The following is an 8,547-nucleotide window of genomic DNA, read 5'->3' as shown; positions in this document are numbered from 1 at the left end:
GTAGACACTTCATTATTCCAAACTTAAAGGGATCTAGATAAACAGGGAGTGGGGGTCAGGGTCGTAGAGTGTGTCTTAGCTGCTTCCTACTGAAGAATGTCATTGTTGGAGTGGGGTAGTTCTGGGTCTGTTGAAGAGAAGAGTCCCTGGTCACTTAGCAAGAAGAGAGTTTTAACTTTGTTGGCTGCAATGGATCATGCTATTTGTCGTCTTGCATTCCTGGAGAGACAAAAAGGGGAAGAGTTGGATGGGCCATGGCTCATTAGTTTCTTTTGCAGAGGTCACCCAAACTGCTTTCAGGGGTTTGAGGGGACCAATCTCCCTTTAACTGCTTCAAGCTAACAAAAGATTGATTACATCAGAGCAGCGTTATTTTAACAGGCATTAAATTTTTTAATTGCCCTGTGGATGAGTTTCTTCCACAGTGACAGATGTCCTGTTTGTCAGATCTGTTGTTGATTACTAATATTTAATATTTATTTATCTTTTAGTTAAACAGCGGTTATTCCTAAACCAGCTGTATACCCAAATCATCACACAGAGACTAGGATGTATTTAGTTAACCTAGAGCACAATGTTGGGCAATGATTGCTCCATCCTAAACCTCCACGCTGAATAGTAGGAAACTATTCAGATTTTATACATTATACTTGCTTTTAGTCATATCTTAGGTCCGGTTCATATCTCCTGGTGGTTCCAAGTCCTCTCCTGCCGCTGCTCTCAAACTCCTCTCACTTGCTTCCTTCTCCTCCCCTCCGGACCAGGATGTCCCACCCTATTCTCTCCATTTCACAGCATTGGCTGGTTGTTAATTGAAAATACAGAAAACAAATAGTGACATGTTTATATAAACTTGAGACAGGTGATGCTTAGAATAAACATCACAGTGCAGTGTCTGGATTGAAACCAGATAGTGGGGGAGAGAAATCAGCATTTGGACAAACAAGGGTAAATTGCATACTTTCCACAAGAACATCATGCCAACACAGATCCCTTGAGGCCGGCCATAGAGATGCCTGCTTACGGATTCCAACCTTCCTTTTTGTTTTATTAAAAAGTGAGGAGCTAGGAAGGGGGTGATGGTGGGGAGGGCATAGGGGCGACTTTTGCTCTTCAAGCTGCTTCCTGCTGATTAAGGGCATCGTCATTCTCAGGGTAGAGCTGGTCCCCACCATCAGGGTTGATTGGAAGGTCATTGTCATCCTGTTTTGTGGGCAGAGGTTGATAATCCGGTAAGAGTGATTGATTAATGGTTTGGTTAGAGAATTTTTGCATTTGTTGTTGGAAGAATATAGAGAAGAAGTTAATAAAGCAGGGTGCAAAAAGCAAAAGCAGGAAGATGAGCAGAAGAGGTGTGAGGAAGGGCAGAATCCATTTCCATATGGAGTTCTCAAAGGCTCAAGAGCTAGAGGCCTCGAGCTGTTCCCTTCGCTTTTGTAGATTTGTCTGGAATTGTTGGATTTTGCCTTTTAATATACCAGACTGGTTGACATAAAAACAGCATTCCTCCTGGAAGAAGATGCAAAGGCCACCTTCTTTAGCTGTGAGGAGATCCAATCCTCATCGGTTTTGAAGTACTACTGCTGCCAGTGAATCGATCTGTCCTTGGAGAGTTACTATTTACTGTCTGAGCCACTTGCTGGAGGTCCTGGATGAACTGGGAAGAAAGCTGATAATACAAAGTTGGTGAAATGGCTAGTTCCGCTGTCCCGGTACTGACAGCTGCTGTGATTCCTGCAGCAGCCAGCAGGGGCAGGATTTGAACTGCCCTCTTATCCTGCTGGGCAGCTATTGAGTCCACGACCGGGATTGGTAGGGGCTCCTTTTCATTTATCACTCCCAGCTCGGGGAAGAGGAGCAACAGTGTGCAAACTCCTGACCAACCAGCAGGCAGACGATGGTAGACCTGAGTGCCACAAAGAATCGAGGTATTATTAGCAAGAGAGCATTGGGGTTGAGATGAGGTATCTAGGATTATAGCTTTATTACAGTCTAAGGAACGTAGCATTCCTGCTGAGTATGTCCCGGATGCCTTGAAACAGCTTGCCATGCCAAAGAGGGTGATATGAAAAAGGTAGGGGATTGTGGCAGTTAGTGAATGGTGAAGTAAGGTTACTCGACAGAGTCACAGGAGAAGCTGTCAGTAGTAGTTCTGAGTTGGTCCCAGGTGGGACACACAGCCAGCAAGCTTTAAGATGGCCCGGTTGGGTCACAAGAATCAACTTGAAAGGATCCTACCATTTAGGAGAAAGAGATGAGGGGCTTTGATCTGGAGGGGAGAAAAGGACCTGGTCCCTGATGTTAATAGGAGATGGACAAGGGGTTAGTGTGTGGCCATGGTAAACAGTGGTCAGTAAAGTTCCACTTGATTGACAACAGAGATGACAGAGTAAAGGAGTAAGCAGGTGGTCAGGGAGAGGTGAGGATTTAGCTGAAAGACCAGGAGTTAGGGCCTGTCTTCCATACATGAGCTCAAAGGGCGAGATGGACAGAGGTTTTGGGGGGAGATCTTGTAGTCTGAAAAGGGCCAAGGGGAGGAGTTTTACCCAATCAAGGTGAAGCTCTTGTGATAGATTAACAAGAGTATTTTTTAAGGATCGGTTAGTTCGTTCTATCTTTCCTGAGGACTGGGGATGGTATGGGATATGAAAATACCAAGGAATACTAAGGGCTTTAGAAAAGGTCTGGGAAACCTGAGAAGTTAACTCAGGACCATTGTCTGACTGGAGGGATGTGGGGAGGCCAAAACATGGGATACTCTCACAGAGAAGGAGATCAGAAACTGTCAGAGCTCTTTTTGTTAGTAGTGGGGAAGGCCTCCACCCTTCCGGAGAATGTGTCCACCAAGACCAGGAGGTACCAGACACATTTGACTGCTGACATGTGGGTAAAATCAAGTTGCCAGTCAGTCCTTGGGAAAGAACCTCTAGCCTGGTGGGTAGGGAAAGGGGGGGGCTGCAATATCCTGAGTTAGGATCTGAAGTCTGGCAGATTTTACAAGAGGCAATAATAGTTTTTAGGAATCGTAAGTCCTCAAGGGTGGGCTGTAGGTGAGTCTTGACAAAGTTAGACAAGGCACAACTGTTAGGATGAAAGAGCTGATATACATAGGACAGAATCTATCGAGTGTCAGGAGATGCGGATTGTAGTGTAAGGATGGCCTGTGGCGAGTCTAGGCCTTTAAGTCTAGCTGCCTCATCCACCTGGTTATTTCCTTTGGACTATTCCAATGGCTATGGGAAGGTGGGAAGCTGCTAGCATGGCCGTTATTTGGCCTGCATTGGTTACAGATCCTTCCTTTGCTGTAAGTAACTCATGCTCTCTTCAGATGGCAGCATGGGAGTGAAGAATATGAAAGGCATATTTAGAGTCTGTGTAGATGTTAAGGGATTGTCCCTGGGCCAATTGGAAGGTGGGTAAGAGCTATTAGTTCAGCCTGTTGATTAGTGGTGTGGGCAGGGAGGGCTTGTGCCTCAACCACCTCAGTATCCAACACTCTAGCATACCCTGCTTTTTGAGCTCCCTCATGTACAAAGGAGCTGCCATCTGTATACCAGGTATAGATGGCTTGAGGCAATGCGCCCTCCTGTATGTGTGAGGGGTGGGGCAATAGTTCCTCTACAGTTTCAATGCAAGAATGAGATGGGGAGGAGTCAGAGTTAGGTTGAGGAAGAAAGTTTAACATATTAAGAGGTGGGCATGGTTGGAAAATGAGAGTAGAGTCTTCTATTAGCGCCACCTGGAGGGAGGGAGAGTTTGTAAGCCTTTAAGGTGAGACAGATTGTGAGAAGACAGTAATAGGTGACCCAAAAGTTAGTTTTTGGACTCTTGAATAAGAAGCTCCACAGCCACTAAGGCATGAAGCAGGGGGCCCATTTCTGGATTGTCAGGTCTAATTTTTTGATAGGTATGCTACAGGTGTAAAGGAGGGTCTCAGTTGGTGACCCAGGGCTCCAAGGGCATATCCCTCTTTTCCTGTTACATAGAGGGAGAAAGGATAGGTTAAGTCTGGGAGATATAGGGCTGGGACCTCAAGAAAAGCCTGTTGGAGCCTCCGAAAGGGCTTAAGAAGGGATTCATGAAAGGGGCCTAAGGCTGCCTCATATAAGGAGCGGGCAAGAAGGGTAAAGGAAGGGACCCAGGATGTAAGAAACCAGCCATTCCCAAATGCAATAAAATTTCTTTTTTAGTAAAGGGACCTGCCAGAGACCATATTAGGTCTTTCCTATCTAGGGTGATGCCCTTGTGAGTTGGGGTTATTGTTAGTTCCAGGTAAGTGACCTCAGAGGTGGACAACTGGACCTTGGAGGGTGAGACCCGATAGTCCCTGCTGGATAGGAAATTTAGAAGAGCAGAGGTGTTAGTTTGGCTAACTCGTAGGCATGGGCTGCAGAGTAGAAGGTCATCTACGTATTGTATAAGTTTAGATTTAGGGAGAGAAAAGAAGAGTAGATCAGAGGCTACGGCTTGGCCAAACAGGTGTGGGCTGTCCTGGAATCCCTGGGGTAAGACAGTCCAGGTAAGCTGAGTAGGAACCAGGGTGTCAGGGTCAGTTCGGGTAAAGGCAAAGATATTTTGTGACTAGGCATCCAGGGGGATAGAGAAAAATGCATCCTTGAGATCCAGAACTGAGAAATGGGAGGTACCTGAGGGGATAGTGGAGAGGAGAGTGTAGGGATTAGCTACAACAGGGTGGAGGGGGACAACTGCAGAACTGAGAAGCCGGAGGTCTTGAACCAGGTAATAGGTTCCCATTGGGCTTTGTAACTGCAAGTATAGGGGTGTTAAAAGGAGAGAAAATGGGGCAAAGGAGGTTTTTCTTAGACAGTCAGTGATAACAGGCTTAAGTCCCCTGAGACTCTCTATAGGAAGTGGGTGTTGAGCTTGGGTAATATACCAGGTGGGATCCTTGTAACTGAATGGCCACAGAAAAATGGTGCCTAGTGATAGAGAGGTTTTGGACATCCCAGACTTGAGGGTCCACTTGAGAGGCTGGTAAAGGAAGTGATGTGTCACAATTGGTAGGTTGGTAGCTAGGAGAAGGAGGAGAGAGGACGCTGGTGAGCTTGGGGTCAGGCAAATGGGTGGAGTAAAGGAGATAGAGGCTCCCACTTTGGCTAAAAAGCCCCTTCCTAGTAAGGGGACTGGACAGGTTGGCATCACTAAAAAGGAATGAGTCAAGGAAACACCCCTGAAAATACAGTTGAGTGGTGGAGTCCGGCAAGGCTGGCAAAGCTGTTCTCCTACCCTGACAATAGAGGAACTAGAAGGAGAGGTTGGTCCTCAATACTCCCTCAGGACTGAGCAAGTGACTCCAGTGTCAACAAGGAAGGAGATGAAAGACCCTGATACCATGATAATTACCCATGACTCCCTGCTAGTGATGGCAGTGATTGGGTCAAGGGAACCCAAGCACCTTCAGTCATCTCTAGCCAGGCCTAGGATATTGGCCGGAAGGTGATCTGGGAGTGATGCCCCATACCATGGGAGAGACGGTGGCAGTCAATACCCCAATGTCCCTCTTGGTGGCATTTTGGACATGGCCTCAGTGGATTTCAGGGGTTAGGACAAAACCAGGCCCAGTGGCCTTCTTGACCACATTTGAAACAGGGACCCAGTGGTCCTCTTGCCTTAGGAGAAAGGGAGCCTGAGCAGTCACTGAGGCCAGTCAGACGGCCTTGGCCAGCAATTGGTATTTTTGATTGAGGGCTTTCTCAACTCTCCCATGGTACACCTTTAAGGCCAGTACTAAGACTTCTGCCTGTGGCATCAGAGGTCCTCTCTCCAGGCACTTAAGCTTAACCCTGGGGTAACTCTGGGAGAAAAAATAGGTCCCTGGGAGTTGCCAAACCCCTGTACTTTCAGGGTCTAGATTAGTATGTTGTAAGAGGGCCTTTGTAAGGTGCTCTAGGAATTGAGATGGGTTTTCTTTCTTGTCCTGAATGACCTCCTGGAGCTTCTCATAATTAACTGGCTTGAAGGCAGCCATGCTGAGACCAGGCAGGAGGCAGGTTGTGAACTGATCCCTAGCTAAAATGCCTTCCAGGGCATTATAATCCCATTGTGGATCCTGCTCAGGCACCATCTCAGCCCCAACCAGGAATGCTGCACTTGTTTGGTGAACCTCATCTGCATGTGTTCTTGCTTGTTTCCAAACTTGCCTGTGCTCCTCAGGTAATAGATTGTTGGTAAGAATTATATATATATACATCGAGTGAGATTGAAATTCTTTAATGAAAGTAGAAGGATTAGAGGAAGAGGATCCTAGTCTTTTCTACTTGAGAAAGTTCAGTTAATGAGCAGGGAACATGCTCCCTAACTAAGCCATCCGTGCTGGCCACCTCTACCACCTCCTGCAAGGGAAGAATTGAGACTGGTTTATGCAGAGTAGAAGAAAAAGGGGGCTTTGCTACAGAGCAGGAGAGGGTAGCAGGGGGAGGCACTAATAGCTTTTGTGGGGTGAAAGTGGGTGCCAGAGTAGGATGACTAGGATGGCCTGTTGCTGGGGAACAACTTGAGAAGTTTAACAAGCGCTTTTTCCCCTCTTCTATAAAGACATATCTAGGCTTGGTGGTGCAGAAACAAAGACATAAACTAAAAGAGTGTTATCCTATCCCCATGAAAGATTGTAAAGATATAAGCAATATTATCCAGGCTTGGCAGGCAGTCCAGCTCTGGGTGTGGTTGTAAGCCAGAACTCGAATGGCAGCAAGTCTCAAGACAAATGGGGCTCCCATAACACTCCCCAAACTAACAGGGCACCTCTGAGGCAGGCTCCACGGGTTACCCCACCTGGTGTTTTGGCTATGTTGCATGTATGGTCTGTCAAGTGGAGTATGACCTCCCACCTAGAAGGTCAGACTGTGTCAGAGCCATACAGAGGTGAGAGAAGGAAAGAAATGGAGAGTAAAAAAAAAAAAATGGCTGCCTGAGAGAAAGGGTGATCCTACTGGGCCCACTCTGCCTAGGGTCCTCACGCATATGAGAGCCACGGAGGGCATGGGTGACTGACTAGTGGGTTCAAATTCCCTTCCTGGGTTTTGGCACCACATACTAGATTTCTAAGACAGCTTAAAGAGACGGAAAACAGAAAAAGAGACTGCACTGATTTGTGATAGACCAGGCTGTTTATGGACACACACAGCTCTGGGGCACACTCTCACACACATGGCTGTTTGAGACTACCTATGGAAAAAATGGCTATGACCCTTTATAAGCATAGAACTGACTTTAGCATTTCCTCCCATAGTCCCTCCCTTCCGGAGTTACCTGCCCAAGGTGAGATAAGGTGTCTCCGCAGATAACCAAGCAAGATTGTCTGTAATCTTCTAAGAAACCTGCTTAGCAGGACAGACAGTCTATCAGTAAACACCTTTAGTCCCAGCACTTGGGAGGCAAAGGCAGGTGGGTCTCTTTGAGTTCAAGGCCAGCCAGGGTCACGTAGTGATATCCTGTCAGGAAAAAAGAAAAAAGAAATGCTACACTGAAAATGGCATTTAACAAGCAGCAGAGGTACAGAATGGAGTGACGACTGTTTTACCTTTTCCATAATCTATTGCTGTCTTGCAATAGATTTTGGGTTGAAAATACAGTGATGTGTTACTTTTTTCATTCCTGTTGGACCCCGTGGTTCTGTTCCAGATGTTTTAAGTGGGACCTCTCACATGAATACCCTGATAGATAGTCCTTCTACAACATCTCGAAACAACAACAATAAAAATTAATCACACTTAAAACATCTGCAAAGGAAACAATAAGCCTGGTTCTTATAGCTGAGGATCTATTGCTAGTTGATGGTTTCTGGGGGAAGGAAAGTCAGCTTTCTTTTAAAATGTGGTCCTGATATGTCAACTGTTCTCCAGGGGATGGCCCATGAGTATGATGGCAGCAGAAGTAGAATCCATGGGCTATAAAAAAAGAGGACACAATGTTGGGAGAGGGTATGGTAGATCTGGAGTTAGAGTAAGGAGTATGAAGTAAATATAATAAAAGCACATGGTATGCATATATTGAATTCTCAAAAAATAATAAAAATATTATTTTAAGACACACTACCTAGATTTTTTGTCACCAAACCACCACTCATTTTAGAAACTCAAGCGCAGTGGGCTGGAGAGATGGCTCAGTGGCTAAGCCCTAGCTGCTCTGGCAGAGGACGCAGATTTGTTCCCTAGCACCTGCATGATAGCTCATAACCATCTGTAACCCCAGGTTCCAGGGTATCTGATGCCCTCTGCTGGCCTCCCTGGCCACCAGGTATGCATGAGGTACACAGATGTCTATGCAGACAAAACACCCATACACATTTTATAAAAGAAATTGATTGGGCCTGGAGAGGTGGCTCAGAGGTTAAGAACACTGGCTGTTCTTTGAAGGGTCCTGAGTTCAATTCTCAGCAACCACATAGGGACTCATAACTATCTATGAGTCAATCTGGTGCCCTCTTCTGGCCTGCAGGCAGAATGATGTATAAAGAAATTGGTTAATTTTTAAAAGACAAGCAAACACAGTCTATGGGTATAGTTCCAATGGTAGTGTGCTTTTGCT

Source organism: Meriones unguiculatus, chromosome 20 (genome assembly GCF_030254825.1).
Source record: "Meriones unguiculatus strain TT.TT164.6M chromosome 20, Bangor_MerUng_6.1, whole genome shotgun sequence".
NCBI lineage: Eukaryota > Metazoa > Chordata > Mammalia > Rodentia > Muridae > Meriones > Meriones unguiculatus.
Note: the sequence above shows the minus strand (reverse complement) of the source record.